Source organism: Dermochelys coriacea, chromosome 10 (assembly GCF_009764565.3).
Source record: "Dermochelys coriacea isolate rDerCor1 chromosome 10, rDerCor1.pri.v4, whole genome shotgun sequence".
In the NCBI taxonomy this organism is placed as follows: Eukaryota; Metazoa; Chordata; order Testudines; family Dermochelyidae; genus Dermochelys; species Dermochelys coriacea.
The window spans coordinates 63,039,793-63,058,010 of NC_050077.1; the positions used below are offsets into that span (position 1 = coordinate 63,039,793).

General features: G+C 43.8%; 1 long non-coding RNA gene across 1 annotated transcript in view; it reads left to right on the forward strand.

The window, feature by feature from the left end:
- The window catches only part of LOC119862042, a 42,497-nt gene extending 40,768 nt beyond the window's left edge, over nucleotides 1–1,729 (forward strand). Inside the window, exon 9 of the long non-coding RNA XR_006274964.1 lies at nucleotides 1,590–1,729. This is a non-coding gene — a long non-coding RNA (uncharacterized LOC119862042). The remainder of the gene's footprint in view (nucleotides 1–1,589) is intronic.
- Nucleotides 1,730–18,218: the final 16,489 nt, after the last annotated feature.

An 18,218-nucleotide genomic window follows, 5' to 3' on the forward strand; every position in this document is an offset into this window, starting at 1 on the left:
TCTTTATTAATCTAGTCCTGTATCAGCTGTTCCATTACTTAGCCCAGGACTGACATCAGACTGACTGGCCTATAATTATCTGGGTCACCCCATTTACCTTTTTTAAATATTGGCACAACATTAGCTTTCTTCAAATCCTGTGGAACTTCCCATGTTCCAAGACATTGAAAATCAACATTAACTGTTGAGCAAGCTCCTCAGACAACTTTTTAAAAAGTTTTGGATGAAAATTATCAAGACCTGCTGATTTGAAAATATCTGACATTAGTCACTGCTTCTTAACATCCTCCTGAGTGACTTTTGTAATGGAAAGCATTTCATCATCATATGAGGAGGGCTGGAACAATTTTGTATAATGGGGTTTGCTGAGAGTCATTGAACCAAACTGTAAACCCTGTATATAATGAAAACCACTTCAAGCCAAGGGGTGCGGCCGCACCTCCAGCATCCTTTGTTCCAGCACCTATGCATATGATATGACTATACTATCTGGCTTTTTCCCAATCACAGAACCAAAATATTTATTGTACACTTCTGCCTTATCTGCATTATTATGACAATTTTTCCCTTTCCATCTAGTAACAGACCAATACCATTGTTAGGATTCCTTGTGTTCTTAAAATATATTAACGGCTCCTTATTGTCCCTAATTCTGCTGGCCACAGCTTTCTCCTTGTGTTATTTTACTTTACTTGTCAATTTTCTACAATTCCTAGCTTCTAATTTATATTCATTATTATCAACTTTCCCTTTTTTTTTATTTGTTATATATTGTGTTTATTTTTTATAGTTGCTTTCACTTCCCTTTGAGCCAGGTTTTTTTTTTAACCAGTGTAGTTCTCTTTCTTGATTTTGAGAGTGTGGCTTTTGGGGCATCTAATAAAATGTTCTAACTCAGTTTCCAGTTATCATTCACATTTTTCTGTTTAAATTCAGCCCGTCACATCAGTTCTTCTAATTTCTCAAAGCTATTTTAGACTGGTGCTCTGTGTGGTTAAAAGTCAAGCAATGATGGCTTTAAAATCACAGAATTGGCTTTAACAAATGTAGGAAGAGTGTATGATTGCTTTACCAGGGATCGGCAACCTTTGGCACATGGTCTATCAGGGAAAGCCGCTGGCAGGCCGGGACGCTTTGTTTACTTGCAGCGTCCGCAGGTTCGGCGGATTGCGGCTCCCACTGGCTGCAGTTCGCCGCTCCAGGCCAATGGGGGCTGCAGGAAGCAGCGTAGGCCAAGGGATGTGCTGGCCACCGCTTCCCACAGCCCCCATTGGCCTGGAATGGCGAACTGTGGGAGCTGTGATCGGCCGAATCTGCGGATGCTGCAGGTAAACAAACCATCCCGGCCTGCCAGTGGCTTTTTCTGATGGGCCACATGCCGAAGGTTGCCGAGCCCTGGTTTATACACACCTTACCTGATGCCATTTCCCATGACAAGGTGTAATCAGTAAATCATGTGCATGATAATTATACTGCAGGCTAAAGTATTCATTTTGTATCTCACTGGACAGGTAGTTGCAGGGTATTTGTGCATTTCTATTGTTGTACCTTTCCTTTCTTTACAACAATTTATGATACATTGTTCTCAGCTCACAGGAGTTGCTGGAAAATCTGATCTTGATTGTTTCCACAAAAAGAAGAAAAAGGAAGAAAGGCAGTGAGAGAAAACTCCACTCACTAAACACTTAGGGAAAGTGTGAAGTAAATAAACTACTTTCTTGTTAAGAAATTTGCATTACTTGCTTGTCATTGGAAATGGTCAGATTGAACCAAAGCCGCTTTTAACCTCTCCTGATCCTAAACTGTTGCTTAGCATAGGGTGAGTCCAGATCAGTTCAACAGGAGAAATTCTTTTCACTGGACAACTAGACATGAAAATCCATAACTCCAATTGACTTCAATGAGATATGTGGCTAGCTGCCAGGTCTCAGGATCAGGCCCATGATAGATACAAGTTCATCTACAGATACCTTAGAACAGCAGTTCTCAAGCAGGGGGTCCGTGGCCCCCTGGGGATCCACGAGCCCTTTCGGGGGGGGGTGATGACCGCTGCCGCTGAAATCAGTCCCCTGAGCCCCAGCACCCCCCATGAGCCTTAGGGCTCCCCCATGGGGCTGAAGCTGGGAGCTTTGTGGGGCTGAAACCCTGAGCCCCCAAACTCCCCTGCAGCTGGGAGCAGTGCGGGGCTGAAACAGAAATAGAAGTCAAACTACACCTTTGCCCCAGAGTCCCACCCCTGGTCTGGAGGGCTCATCTTCCCCCTACCCCGCTGGGCCCTGGAGTTTTTCTAGCATGTTGAGGGGGGACCTCAGAAAGAAAAGGTTGAGAATGTCTGCCTTAGAATACATATTTCTTTGTGTACAATGTTCTTAAAGTATTTGAACAACAACTATTAAACTGTTTTGTCAGTTTCACTGACTACGGTCTGTCTGCTGATGTGGGGTTTGAATCAGAGTTCATTCTGCAGGTTATTATAGTACAAAGATGGGAGCAAAGATTGAGTGAGACAGGAAAGCAAAAGGCCTTACCTAATGTGAACAGTCTGGAGTCAGAATGGGAAAACAGCTTAGCAAGCCTAGTCAAGTATCAGCCTTACCATTTGCTCTGACATCATTCATTCCAGCCTGGTTTACAAGATCAAAGAACATGTGCCTTAAAGAAGCAGGACTCAGTACAAAACGCAGACAGTAAACACAAGTGCATGTGGGCTAGTGTGCATGCACCTGGCTGTCTGACATATCTGCCCCTCCCCCAGTGGAAATCCACTGCTTTCTGTGGAGTTACTCCTGATTTACAAGGGTGGGAGATCAGAATCAAGCCCTTTGAATTGCACAGGGAAAGTAAGGAAAAAAATCTTTCATTTGAACAATATCACATTTCTTCTTGTCAAACAGATTCATGATACATGCTCTGCTCTGTCATGTGGGATTGAAAAAAACCACTCCTGGCAGATGGTTCTTTTTTCCTTCAGAAAAATTATACAAGGTCATAAAGTACTTGGGGTGGGGGGAGTTTTTTCAGTCGCTTAGAGGCACGTGACTATTAAATCATCCCCTAGTACTCCAAACTATTTTACCAGAGCTAATAATGTTAATATGTGTGGCTAAAACACTAGACTTTGGGGTTATTTCAGTGTGTGCTTGTGCAATTTAAAACAAGATGCTAGCATTTTAGACGATGTTCCACCAAAGGTAAAATTCAGTGTCACACTGGCAAGATGTGAAACGCTAGAGGAAAAGAAAAGACAAGACATGTAAAAGAGATGAAAGTGTGAGTTAATATTCTTCCAGTCAGGCAATCCAGTCCGGAGGGTAAGGCACAAGAATAAGCATCAGGAGACCTGATTTCTATCCCCACCTCTGCTGTGTAACTTTGGCTAGTTCTTTAACCTCTCCATGGCTTGGGTTTTCCAGCTGTAAAGTGGGGATAATGATACATACATAAAGCATTTGGGGCCAGAGAAGGAATAAGAATGACCCTAGAGCCTGGTGGATAGGGCCCTCATCTGAAACACCTGGGTCTAAACCTGCACCAATGAATAGTTAAATATTTTATCTGTGGGGCAGATAAGTAGTAGTCATCCCATCAAGCAGATGAGCAAGCTGAAGCACCAGGGGTTTGAAGCCACTCTCTCCTACACTTCTTGACCACAGAGCACATGGCGTGCTGCTAATCCTGGGCAACACAGAGATCTCTGGAGGAACCATTTCAGCCAGTGTATTTTAGAGTAGCCCTTAGGTTGCTCTAATTTAAAACAGGGGCCATTTTGATGGGGGAGCGGAAAGCTGGCTCCCCTCGTGCTCTCCACAGCTGTACTGAGTCCAAACCAGCAGCCCCTATGTATTTAAGGGCTTTACAGTCTGGTTAGGAAAAACTGCTGACTGACTCAGAAGAAAAGGCTGTAGAATTAAATGGCAACGGCTATCAATCAACATCTGTTGTGGTGCTCAGAGGCTTCTAGACAGTTTTGTCACTACCTTTCTTTCATCTGGTATAAGCCTGAGCCCTTGGGAACATGGGGTTGGTAGCTGTATTAACTAAGAATGCAAGCAGTGACTGAGGTGCTTCAGTGCTCCAACACCCAGTGAGTTCATCCAAAAATAACAATCACATGTGGAGGTCATAAAATGAAAAGACCTCTCACGCTGACGGAGATAAGCTGGCATGAGGGACTGCGCAATACATCTTCTACCAGGCTTGTTTCTTTCCTTGATGAATGTTACTGCTATTTCCTTATCTCTGATGGAACAAGAGCTGCATTCAGACCTCAGGGATATATTAGACAAGGGTCTAACTGCCACACTCTTACCATGGCCTGGCTTCAGGAGGTGGGGGCCTTGGGATGAGGAAAGGGAGGAGCAGGGGGGCAGGGGCCCATGGCAGGGGGGGATGTGGGGCCACTGTTCCCTCTAATTTTTTGTGTTCATGTGCGGAATGAATTTTGTTACGTGCACCAATATGGCGGGGGGGGGGAGTGATGTGTGACACAGCACCTTCATATTGGTGCACATAACAAAATTCATGTGGGGGGGGCCGAGGGGTTGGGAGGGGGCTCAGGGCTGGGTGGGTAAGGGCTCTGAAAAGGGGTGAAAACTGTTGGGTGGGGACGGGGGATGAGGAGGTGTGGGAGGGGGCGCAGGGCAGGGAAAGAGGATTGGGGTGTGAGCTCTGGGGTGGGGCCAGGGATGAGGGGCTTGAGGTGCAGGCTGCCCTGGGGCTGCGGTGGGGTGAGAGGACTCCCCCTAGCTCTCTCTCGCCACAGCAGCTCGGGGCCGGGGGAGAATTGCCTTGCTCTGGCAGGGCTGGGCTGGGCTGGGCTGAGGAAGGGGCAAGTCCATGGCCGGTCAGCAGCACCTCTCCCCGCTGCAGCAGGTCTGTGCTTTGGCTGGTGGGGAGAGGCATCTCTCCCCCTCCACAGCCCTGAGTCCCTGCATGGGGCTTAATAGGCAGCTGCACAGCCTTTAGGACCCCAATCTGTCTTAATCTGCCTCTGAATCCAGGTGCCCCTGACTTTCAGAGAACACAGAGCCAGATCCTCACTTCAGTGGAGTGATGCCAGTTTACATCAGCTGAAGATGTTTCCTCAGTTTATAAACTCTTAGCTGGTCAAAAAGTCTGGGCCTGAGTTTATGGGCACACACGCTTTAATGTTACTGTTAATTTTACACATCCAGAGAGAGGGAGATGGAGATGAAACCTTTCAACGTGGAATAAAATGCTAATCACCAGTTGAATTCTTCAGTCTCTGGAATTATGTATTCCAAGAGGAATGGCATCTCAGCGAACACTTCACATGTGCAAACACTTCAAATGGAAGAGCACCTGGGTCAATCATCTTCAGCTAGAACAGTGTCTTGGTCAAACTCATTAGCTGGAGGGCCTTTTGCTAAAACTAGATGTTCATCAACTGGTTGAGAGAATAAAGCATCATCCTGGGGAATTACATCACAACTACCTCCCTTACAAAGAGAGAGCAAAGTCATCAGAGTCCCAGGGAAAGGGAACATATTTAAAAATAGTGAACAAATATGCAGAACAAATCTCAGAAAAAAAAATATATATATGCAGTAGACATACCTGACTATATAGTAAGAGACTTAACAGTAAGAAGTGTACTATAAAAATACGCTAGTGAGTCTTACTAGAGTTAAAGTAGTATGTGCGTTGCCTCTTGGATAGGCCCTGCAAATCTGGAGGAATTTAATGAAAGTTAAATTAGCAGACAATCAAATATTTTCCAACAAGTACTTCCTTATAATGCCACAACCTGCTTTACACAAGCATCATGTTGCGAGAGAGCAGTAGTTCCAGAAATGCCATGACAGCACCAGTGATTTGGCACTTCCACCACCGCTAGGGCTCACCTTAGGCACAGTGACAGGTTTCAGAGTAGCAGCCGTGTTAGTCTGTATTCGCAAAAAGAAAAGCAGTATTTGTGGCACCTTAGAGACTAACAAATTTATTAGAGCATAAGCTTTCGTGAGCTACAGCTCACTTCATCGGATGCATTTGGTGGAAAAAACAGAGGAGAGATTTATATACACACACAGAGAACATGAAACAATGGGTTTATCATACACACTGTAAGGAGAGTGATCACTTAAGATAAACCATCACCAGCAGCGGGGGGAGGGGGGAAAGGAGGAAAACCTTTCATGGTGACAAGCAAGGTAGGCTAATTCCAGCAGTTAACAAGCATATCAGAGGAACAGTGGGGGGGAGAAATAACATGGGGAAATAGTTTTACTTTGTGTAATGACTCATCCATTCCCAGTCTCTATTCAAGCCTAAGTTAATTGTATCCAGTTTGCAAATTAATTCCAATTCAGCAGTCTCTCGTTGGAGTCTGTTTTTGAAGCTTTTTTGTTGAAGTATAGCCACTCTTAGGTCTGTGATCGAGTGACCAGAGAGATTGAAGTGTTCTCCAACTGGTTTTTGAATGTTATAATTCTTGACGTCTGATTTGTGTCCATTCATTCTTTTACGTAGAGACTGTCCAGTTTGGCCAATGTACATGGCAGAGGGGCATTGCTGGCACATGATGGCATATATCACATTGGTAGATGCGCAGGTGAAGGAGCCTCTGATAGTGTGGCTGATGTGATTAGGCCCTATGATGGTACCCCCTGACTAGATATGTGGACAGAGTTGGCAATGGGCTTTGTTGCAAGGATAGGTTCCTGGGTTAGTGGTTCTGTTGTGTGGTGTGTGGTTGCTGGTGAGTATTTGCTTCAGATTGGGGGGCTGTCTGTAAGCAAGGACTGGCCTGTCTCCCAAGATCTGTGAGAGTAATGGGTCGTCCTTCAGGATAGGTTGTAGATCCTTGATGATGCGTTGGAGAGGTTTTAATTGGGGGCTGAAGGTGATGGCTAGTGGTGTTCTGTTATTTTCTTAGTTGGGCACAGTTAGTTAGTTAGTTAGTTAGTTAGGCACAGTGAGTAACATGGACACCTGCAAGCAGCCTCATGTGAATTAGGGTGGCAGAACTGCCATCCCACCTTCTGCTGTGATCCTATCAGATATCACCAGTCAGGCTGTGTCAGATTGTGGACAATAGACCTCAAAGGAAGTCTTGGAGGAAGCTGTGCAGGTGATAACAACAGGTAGCACTGTTTCCTCGACATCCGTACTGAATCAGCACTGTTAGGGATGATCTGCTGGTGGAGGTGCTAGAGATAAAACCCAGGCTCTGGCTGCTTGTGGTCATATAGCCAGTGGTGCAATTCATAAGAATAGGGGGATTAGTACTGATGTCCTGGCCAAATTCAGATTTGGGTAAATATGTTTCATGCACACAGCGTCATAGGACCACTCACTGTGTCCTTTATTCCCATGGAGTTCATGGAAATTACACAGGTACAGCCAAAGGATAATAGATGGTGTTTGATCCTATGTAAGGGCTGCACTGACTGTTGTAACTCTGGTGGAGGTAGCATTTTATTGCAATTGTTTACAACTTCATTTTCTTTCTAGAAAGATGATGCCTGACGATTATTGACCATTCATTCAATGTGTGCTGCACTTGGCATTTCCTAGCTGCTGTTTAAAAACTATGCTGAATTATTACGCGAAACCCTGGTGGTTAGTTAACCCATGCTGCATTTTTATACAGTGGTAATGGCCGGACCAGCTCACTTCACCTATGCTGGAGCCTTATAAAGTTATACATAGCTACACATGCTTAGCCTTGATGAAACTTGGTCTGCAAGGTCCAGGCTTCTGCATCTGTGCTACTTGCACGGAAAGAAGCCTGAGATGCAAAGGTCAAAGCTGTTTGCACTGAATGGGTGCAAATGATTGTCACCACAGGAGCGCTAGGTGTATTTGTGGAGAAGGGACTTGGTTACAATACCTGAAGAAACATTTAACCAATTCACATGACAGGGTTCACCTTACAGATTGCTGATGCAGTCCCATTTATGTTTAACTTCACATATAAAGAATTAGAGATAGTCTGTCATGAAACTAGGGTGACCAGGGACACCCTGTAACAAAGGCAGAAGCATGATTTGGTGGTGAGAGCCGGGGGTCTAGAAGTCAGTAGAGCTGGGTTCCAAACCAGTGGATCACTGTGATTTAATCTCCCTTTGCCTCATGGCTGTCTACAGTGGAGACTGCAGTCAGGACTCAATTACAGCACCGTGGTTTCCTGATACAAGGTACGCATGCTTTGGTCTTGCGGATGAGGCCTAACCATGAGCCAGCCTGTGGAGCCTTAACTCTGTGGCAGCTTTCCATGGGGTTCAGTCCACTCTCAAGAGAAAAGGTGGCTGACCCCATCCCTTTGAGATACACATGCATCAGATCCGTCCATGCTCTAATCCCAGGGAGGCCATATCCCTGATCAGCGTTACAGCCCTGCTTTACGGCCACACCATGAACAGGGAGAAGAGTTAAAACAGTTTCATTCCAACTACACGGCGAGACCAAACCATGCTGATGGACGGCCAGGCTGTAACCTAGTCTGTTGACACAATACAGTGCTGCCAACTGTTGTGAGTTCATCACAAAGCCAGCTCCTGGAGTCAAGTGACTATGTAAAAAAATCCCATCTCTCAAATGGGGGAAGATATTTCACAGGGGTGTTGTGAGTCTTCAGCACTTTGTAGGGGCGGGAGACATGCAGTGCTATTGGCACCTATATTGGCAGGAAAAGCATTTCTAAGGAGAGGCCCTACCACACAACACAGTCTGTTACTGACACTCTGTTGTGTTTAGTACTTAATGGGATGGGTTTCTGCAAGGCTGGCATAGTAAAGCTGAACATTAAGGGCCTATCTGATTGCACTTGTGTGAGAGCTCCACTTAGGAGTTGGGCTTTAGGGTCATGTAACTGAATAAGGATACATTTAGGTTAGATTCCCCCTCCCCAAGATTTTTGACTTTGTCTATTATTCCAGTTTCAGGGTTTTTGAGTCTCTACACTGGGAAGTTAGATTTATGTGACTGTTAACACTTGATGTTATTGTAATTGGCACCATTTGCAAAGAAATCCAGTGCTATGATTTGTATTGTGTTTTAAATTATAAAGTCTACATCCAACCATGCAAGCCTTTGGTGCTGATCTTGCTAAATTAGCCAGTTCTCACCCTGCTATCTGAAACTTTGTTTTCAGTAGCCACTGTTTGAAGTACTTGACTAGATCATTACATACAGTGGCACCTTAGAGACTAACAAATTTGTTAGTCTCTAAGGTGCCACAAGTACTCCTTTTCTTTTTGCGAATACAGACTAACATGGCTGCTACTCTGAAACATTACATACAGTGTAAGCAATCCTATCTTCTAACTCTGCCCTGACACAATCATTAATAAATGAACATAGGACTTATCATTAAAGTGCATCTTTTCTGTTCCCATTGGAATATGTCACCCTGCTCATCAGTTGTATGGCAGCACAATTAAATGATTAGTATATTTCATTTCAGTGCTTATAGAGACAATTCAAGGAGGTGCTTAATGGTAGATTATTAAGATTTTAAACACCTAGGCTGTTATTTCAAATTCTCAGGGCTGATTAGCCTTTTATTCATTGTTCTGTACTATCTACTGTGCATGGGGCTTTGGATGAGATCTTAAAAACCTAGGTCTTGGCTGCTCTGCAATGTAACACATTTCTGGCTGGATAAGTAGAAGAAGAAAAATCCCTCTTTCTAGGCACTTCTGCCCTCATGTGGTAGATCAGGATGATGCCACTACAAGAGGCAGATGTTTGAGGTACACAACATAACTAACTTAATGGCCTGGCTGTTAACATGCATACAGAATGCATTCTTAATTCTGCATGGTGAATTTTATATTTGTTTCTATAGATTGAGTCAGTGTCCTTTCCCAGCTCCAATGTTCTTAATGATAAGATCTGAAACCCAACTGTTCATCTTTTTCATCCTCCATTGACTAGCTATTGGAACCCAGCAGTAGATGGAATTAACTATAAAGGTGGAACCAGCAAAACACTTTGAGGTTGATTCTCTTCTCACTCACACTATTTATCTTTGTGTAACTCCCCTGATTTCAGTGGGTTACTTCTAATGTTTACGGTGTATATTTTAACATGTGATATTGACAATTTGTGTTTTAACAGTTACAAAGCTTTGACTTTTTGAATCATAGTATCCACGGTCATTAATAATTATTGTGGTAAATCCCCACACACAATGTCTGGCCTGCCCCATAATTTCCTGAAACTGTGAATATATGTATAAACTTACACCGATAATTTTACACAACTGTAAAAAATGTAATTGATAAAAATCTAAAAAAGCTTTAAAATAAACATTGATATTAACTTTCAAAATGATGAAGAATCAAATTCTGCCAACCCTAAATATTTGCTTGCAACAATACAATTTTTTGGCCACCAACAGGTGTCACTGTTGGCTGAAATAATCTTTCAAAGACTGCTGGGGTTAGAGGTTATTATAACTATACAGCAAGCGTACACCTATGATTAACAAGCAGCTACAGGCCAAATCCTGCTGCCATTGAGATCAATAGGAGCTCGCCTTTTCTTTCAATGGGAGCAGATTTTGCCTCTACATTTAAACAATGTGAAGGGTGTGACACAAACATACAAAAATGTGTTAATCTCTATGGTGCCACAAGTACTCCTTTTCTTTATACAAAGCCAGGAACTTCAAACTGAGGCTGACACTGTGCCTTTCACTCAGGTTATCATGGGAAAAGGGCCTAATAACCTCAGATAAATCCAGCACAAGAGATTTCTAATACCATTCCCTGCCTAGGAGTGAACTGTTTCCTGTTGGAACCTTACATATCTGTTTCATTTTTAAGGTTACAGACTATGTTGGTTTGTAGCACTAAAGTAGGGGGGGGGATATTAAGAGGAGATTTAAAAAGAATGGGGGGGAACCATGCAGCGAAGGGAAGGCTCGATCTGGACAGGTGCAGAGTGCTGTCACCTCCCATTGAAGGTGCTCAGTAACCCATGGGTGAAGGGTCCTGCTCAGAGCAGGCGCTCAGTATGTGGGCTCATTCAGCTAGCAGTCATTGTGGCTTTTGCTTGAATAAAGACTCAGGTTTTCAGGAGTAGCTCTACAGATATTATTTGTTGAAGAGTTGGAGCAGTGTTGGGGTGCAATCCTACATTTCTTGTGCATCCAAAGAGGGCTGCAGCCATCATTCCAGTCTCTTGAGTAAATAATGGAGTCTTATGTCACTCAGTTATTTCAAAATTCACAACTGTAATCAGCCTTTCAGGGTAATGACAGTCACCATGGGTCAGAACGTGATCCCCTTACTCACAATGCATAGCTCTTCATTCCGCATGGACATCAATGGGATGACTGAGGTGCCAGGTGATATGCAGCAGGGGGAAGGGCAGCACAATCTAGCCAGGAGCTAATGTTAAAATTATATAATACACAGGTTGAGAAAAGAGTGTCTGTACATCTGGGTATAGTGCTTAGATTATCCACAAATATAAAGTTAGTTTAAAAACTCATAAGGTACATATAAAGAAAAGGAGTACTTGTGGCACCTTAGAGACTAACAAATTTATTTGAGTATAACCTTTTGTGAGCTACAGCTCACTAAGCTCACGAAAGCTTATGCTCAAATAAATTTGTTAGTCTCTAAGGTGCCACAAGTACTCCTTTTCTTTTTGCGAATACAAACTAACACGGCTGCTACTCTAAAAAGATACATATAGTACATAATCTGTTTTCCACCTTGGTTAATAAGACTGTGGTCTAAGGAGATGCAGTAGTACCAAATTATTTTCCATCTTCAATGAACAGTTTTAAACTGGAATACCTTCATGACACCCACACTCTTCACGTTATGAATAGAGCTGGGCAATATTTTTTCGGTGAATAGTGAATTTGCTAAGAATGCATTTTGGGAGGCACTGAAACTATTTGTGTATTTGGGTCAAACTGCGAGGGTCTGGTCCTTTAGTAAATGTGGTAAGAATTTGCTGGGGCAGAGCAGAGGTCAGGAGGAATTGGAGAAGACAGAAGTTAGAGGTAAATAAAAGTGCTGCAAAGAGGGTGGAGCATGGAGCAGAGTAGTGTCTACATTTGGCCAATGGGATCTTCCAGAGGGGTGGATGTGCTCAGAGGGGAAAGAAACCAAGAGGGAATCAGATCAGAGCAGGTGAGGACAGAAAGAAAGATAACATTAAGAGAAAGGAGAACAGTCTGGTTGCATCAGGAGCTCAGAGGCTGGGACAAGGCACTGACATTAGGGCAGCATGAGGAGGAAAAAGCCCAAGCCTTAACAAACAAACAACACTGTTGTCAGCTGTCATATAAAGATACTTTCCGTCTTTTCTTTCCCTGCTGGGTGTCAGTGTTTAACCCAGCACTTTCAAAGGCAATGCTTCTTAACATTACAACATCTAAATTGGGGCATCCACTGGTAAACCAGATGGACAAAATATACCTGGACCCAGGGCAACTGTCTGTAACACTGTGCTGTAGTGTGATGCAAAGAATCACTGCAAGAAAGTACTGCTGTAACATATCTTCTTCCTATAAATGAAAGAAAGGTCAAGCCTAAAACCTTCCAGTCACTCTGGCTAATATACCTGGACCCAGGGCAACTGTCTGTAACACTGTGCTGCAGTGTGATGCAAAGAATCACTGCAAGAAAGTACTGCTGTAACATATCTTCTTCCTGTTAATGAAAGAAAGGTCAAGCCCAAAACCTTCCAGTCACTCTGGCTAATATGCCTCTCCTGAGAAATTACTAATCTTTATGCAGCTTGACCTTTCTCAATATAGAAGTTCAGCAAATTACAAAGCTCCACTCTAATTATTAACCCTGAAAGACCAGAGATTACTCAGTGTGTACAGTGCAAATTCAAGCTGAGCATGACACACAAAGTTCAGATGCTGAGACAAACTTTCCCAAAGGTCCAGGGTGCAGCCTGTCTCTGTCTACTGTGCCCCCTCCCCGTCCCAAATCCAGCCATCTCTATACAAAAATGGAAAAGTTTCCACTGGTGATTAAACTGTCTCACTCTTCCAGCCAGGAGTGAAAGTAACTTAAGAGACTTACCCGTACACAGGGCTGGGGTCCTGGGGGGGTGAGGGGGGAGGGGTGCTCAACCAGAAGGGGGTGGTGCCTCATCCAGAAGGGGTGGGGCCTTTAAATCCCCAGGCCCTTTGAATCATGATTTAAAGGGTCCGGGGCTCTGGCTGCAGTAGCAGTGGCTGGGAGCCCAGGGCCCTTTAAATCCCCAGGGCAGAGCCCCATGGAGCAATAGCTGCGGTGGTGGCCAGGAGCCCCAGGGCTCTGGCGGGGATTTAAAGGGCCTGGGACTCCCAGCCACCGCTACTGCAGCTGGAGCCCTGGGCCCTTTAAATTGCCACTGGAGCCCTGCTGCCGCTACCCCAGGGCTCCAGCAGCAGGGCTCTGGTGGCAATTTAAAGGGACAGGGACTCAGGATGCTGCTGGGAGCCCCAGGGACCTTTCAAATTGCCGGCCTGGGGAAGCTGCCCCCTGCCGGTACGGTCGGCTGTGTACGGCGCTTGCCGGTATGCCGTACCAGACAGTACAGGCTTACTTTCACCTCTGCTTCCAGCTCTAGTTGCTTTTCAGCTAAAAACCAGCTTCCTTGGCAGCCATTTTTATGTGATATCTATATCCCTGTGAGCACCTCACATAGAAGGCCTTGCCTTCCAACCATGACTACAGGTCTGATCTAATGTATGCGGAATTCACTGGAGAGACCACTGCTGACCTCAATGAGCTTTGGCTTACACCCCCGTTGTATATGTGGCATGGAGGTCCCTTTTTGCGTGTAGTCATTACAAGCTTTTGTTCTAGCTTATAGGCAGAAATTAAACAAGCTTGGAAGTCAAAGCATTGATGCAGCACAGCTCAGTTTGAAATTGTTTTTCTCTTTAACATGTTCCCACTCAGCCACATTGTCAGAAGTGGCCACCAGCTGTGGGTACCTCAGAGTTTGGGTACCCAACCTGAGCTGCCAAAAGTCTGGTTTGCAGGGCTGCAGCTGAACCAAGCTCCCAGTGACTTTGGTTGGGTTCAGCTATTGGCCTCATGAGACATCACTCTTCCTCTCCATGAAAGACCTGTGTGGTCTTCCTGAAAAAAGAGGGGCTAATATTCCTCTTGGTTGCCTACATTCACTATATTGGCCATATCAAGTTCTCACAGTTAGGCCTGGTATAGTAAATGTACAAAAACAAGACAACTCTTTTTTAAACATTTAGACTATTTTATAAATACCAGTAAAAGGCAAAAATTCCTTTTTCATATAGTTCAAATCACTGGCCTACTAGGTGATCTTGGGCAAGTAACTTCCATCCCTGAGCCTGTTTCCCCATCTGTAAAATGGGACTAAAACTACTGACTTGCTCTTTGAGCTCTAAATGATAAAACACACTATATGAGTCAGATATTTATAATTATTATTAAATGGCTTGCAGCATTTAAATAAGACTTTGACAGGCACTGAAATAGATGAACTACACAGACATCTCCAAAATATACAATCAACTCAATTGGTATAGAATCATAGGACTGGAAAGGACCTTGACAGGCCTTCTAGTCCAATGCCCTACACTCAAGACAGGACTAAGTATTATCTAGACCATCCCTGACAGGTGTTTGTCTAACCTGCTATTAAAATCTCCAATGACGGAGATTCCACAACCTCCCTAAGCAAGTTATTCCAGGGCTTAACCACACGGACAGTTAGGAAGTTTTTCCTAATGTCCAACCTAAACCGCCCTTGCTGCAATTTAGGCCCATTGCTTCTTGTCCTATCCTCAGTGGTTAAGAAGAACAATTTTTCTCCCTCCTTCTTGTAACAACCTTTTATGTGCTTGAAAACTGTTATCATGTCCCCTCTCAGTCATCTCATCTCCAGACTAACAAACCCATTTATTTTTTTATTGAATGGGCATAACCAGTGCCCTTGATGTAAGATGGTTGTAAGAAGCCATTAAGTTCCTTTATGGAACCAGGTAGCCGAAGTAAGAGCTTGCATCCAAAACACAGGCATATGTCATGACCAAAACGAGGCACGTGTGCACAGTGGGGTTTTGCTGGGGATAGTTTTAGTAGGTGGGAGGAATGGGGGAGGGAGAGAGAGAGAGAGAGAGAGACTGAAGCAGAGGGAAACACCATAGAGACAGACAGAGAGGGAGCAGAAATTCAAGGACACACCTACAGAAGCAGTGGTAGTATGGCTCTGACAATGAACTAAGAGAGAGTGAGTTTCTGGGCTGCATGCTGACTAGAAAAAGAACTTGGACCCGTGAGCAAAGATACTGTCTCTTGTTTGATTCCTGCTGCATTCAGGGAAATGGGACTGTGAATATTTTTTGTAAATAAATAGGGTTGCATCAAATGTTCTTGACTCAGTCACCAGTTTGTGCTCCTGACTGGAACAAAGCACACAACATGAATTTTTAGCTAACTGCTTGAGTTAAAAAGGGTAACAATACTATAGAGAACACATCCGTACTGGCAGGTGAATGGACAAAGTGACCTGAGAGTGCTTTTTCATTTCTAATTCATATGATCCCCAGGAAATTATACTAATCACTGAACATATCTCCTGGACAAGGAGTTTGCTCTCTTATAGGCAGGAGGTCTGCATCAAAAATGAATTTTCCCCAGGAATTCATTAAAACAACCTGATTCAGCAATCAATCAATCATGATTAGGCCAGATCCTCAGGTAGTGTACATCAGCATGGCTTACTAAGTCAATGGAGATGACTACCAAGTCAACGAGAATCTGGTTCTAAAAGTTTACTTCAGTTTCTAGGTAACAATGTTTCTGCAGAGTTCCCTTCTAAAGGGTCATCTGAAGTTTCAGATTTTTCTAAGCATTTGAAAGCTGGGGCATGTCACCCGATGAAAGGCAGTATTGAAAATTCCATGTGAACATTTTATGAGCCATGACCATGTGCAAAGCAAGTCCGCAAACAATTTTCACATGCTAGAAGGAATAATGCGAAGGATACAATTAATGCACTGTTTCTCCCAGTGACAGAATTCTGAGACAAATCCCTCAAGCCTAAGGAGTGTGACTCACTGGACTGATTTAAAGGTTTCAGAAAGCTCTTAAATTGTGCTGAATAGTGAATACATTGCTTCTCCTTTGATGGGATTTAATTTTAATGCAACTCATTAGCCCTAATGGTGGAAGTCCTGAACCAGCTGGTGCCAAAGGATTAATTTAAATCAAAATTCCCTCAGGTATAGAATCACAGAACAAGAAATGGAGGTGGCTTAGTGAAGTGTGCACATTAACTCCGTCTCACCTGAAATGCCATTTTACTCTCCTGCTGGGAATTCAGACTAATAGTCTCAGTTTAGGCCTTACTGGCCAACACACAGAATAAAATCCAAGCCCCACTGAAGCTGATGGCCAAATGTGTGTTGTTTTCATTGCGGCCATGATTTCACTCTTGGAGCCTAATCCTGCTGTTTACACAGAGACCTCTCATGGAAATCAATGAAAGCTCTACGCCAGGAGAACTTGAGAGTGAGAATGATCCTGCAGGGAAAATCCTAGGAACAGGAAAATTCAGGAGAAAGTTCAGGCTGAGGGGTTTTGGTTTGTTTTTGCTGTTATTTAAATTAACAATAAAGGCAAACTCCATGAAGAGAGTAAGTTTGGACAAATCCAGTGTCTGTATGTGTGTGCTTTGTTAGGAAAAGTTTGGGAATGCCACCCATTTACAGAAGCATAACTTCAACGGATCTGCATCAAGGTGTGCAATGTGGAAAACAAGATACAATGCAGCTCCTAAATTTCACAATGAAGAGCCTTCTGGCTTGACACTGCCTGAATTTGTCCATCCTAAATGGGCATCCTGGACACAGCCATCCTAGATCAAAGTCCTTGGGGCACCTGGCACATCTAAGATCTCTGAAGGCGAGGTCTCTATTTTTCCCTTCCAGGGGGTGAGGGGCAAGGGCAGAACAGGGTAATTGTATGTTTGCTTCTGGTTTACCGTGCCCCATGGTAACTTAAAGGCCCACAGGTACGTGCAATACAATTCTTTGTTAATTATGCCTACTCTCCTCTTTTTTCAGAGTAGCAGCCGTGTTAGTCTGTATTCGCAAAAAGAAAAGGAGTACTTGTGGCACCTTAGAGACTAACAAATTTATTAGAGCATAAGCTTTCGTGAGCTACAGCTCACTTCATCGGATGCATTTGGTGGAAAAAACAGAGGAGAGATTTATATACACACACACAGAGAACATGAAACAATGGGTTTATCATACACACTGTAAGGAGAGTGATCACTTAAGAAGAAAAGGAGTACGTGTGGCACCTTAGAGACTAACAAATTTATTAGAGCATAAGCTTTCGTGAGCTACAGCTCACTTCATCGGATGCATTTGGTGGAAAAAGCAGAGGAGAGATTTATATACACACACACACAGAGAACATGAAACAATGGGTTTATCATACACACTGTAAGGAGAGTGATCACTTAAGATGAGCCATCACCAGCAGCAGGGGGGGGAAGGAGGAAAACCTTTCATGGTGACAAGCAGGTAGGCTAATTCCAGCAGTTAACAAGAATATCAGAGGAACAGTGGGGGGTGGGGTGGGAGGGAGAAATACCATGGGGAAATAGTTTTACTTTGTGTAATGACTCATCCATTCCCAGTCTCTATTCAAGCCTAAGTTAACTGTAGCTCACGAAAGCTTATGCTCTAATAAATTTGTTAGTCTCTAAGGTGCCACACGTACTCCTTTTCTTTTTGCGAATACAGACTAACACGGCTGCTACTCTGAAACCTGTGATCACTTAAGATAAGCCATCACCAACAGCAGGGGGGGGGAAGGAGGAAAACCTTTCATGGTGACAAGCAGGTAGGCTAATTCCAGCAGTTAACAAGAATATCAGAGGAACAGTGGGGGGTGGGGTGGGAGGGAGAAATACCATGGGGAAATAGTTTTACTTTGTGTAATGACTCATCCATTCCCAGTCTCTATTCAAGCCTAAGTTAATTGTATCCAGTTTGCAAATTAATTCCAATTCAGCAGTCTCTCGTTGGAGTCTGTTTTTGAAGCTTTTTTGTTGAAGTATAGCCACTCTTAGGTCTGTGATCGAGTGACCAGAGAGATTGAAGTGTTCTCCAACTGGTTTTTGAATGTTATAATTCTTGACGTCTGATTTGTGTCCATTCATTCTTTTACGTAGAGACTGTCCAGTTTGGCCAATGTACATGGCAGAGGGGCATTGCTGGCACATGATGG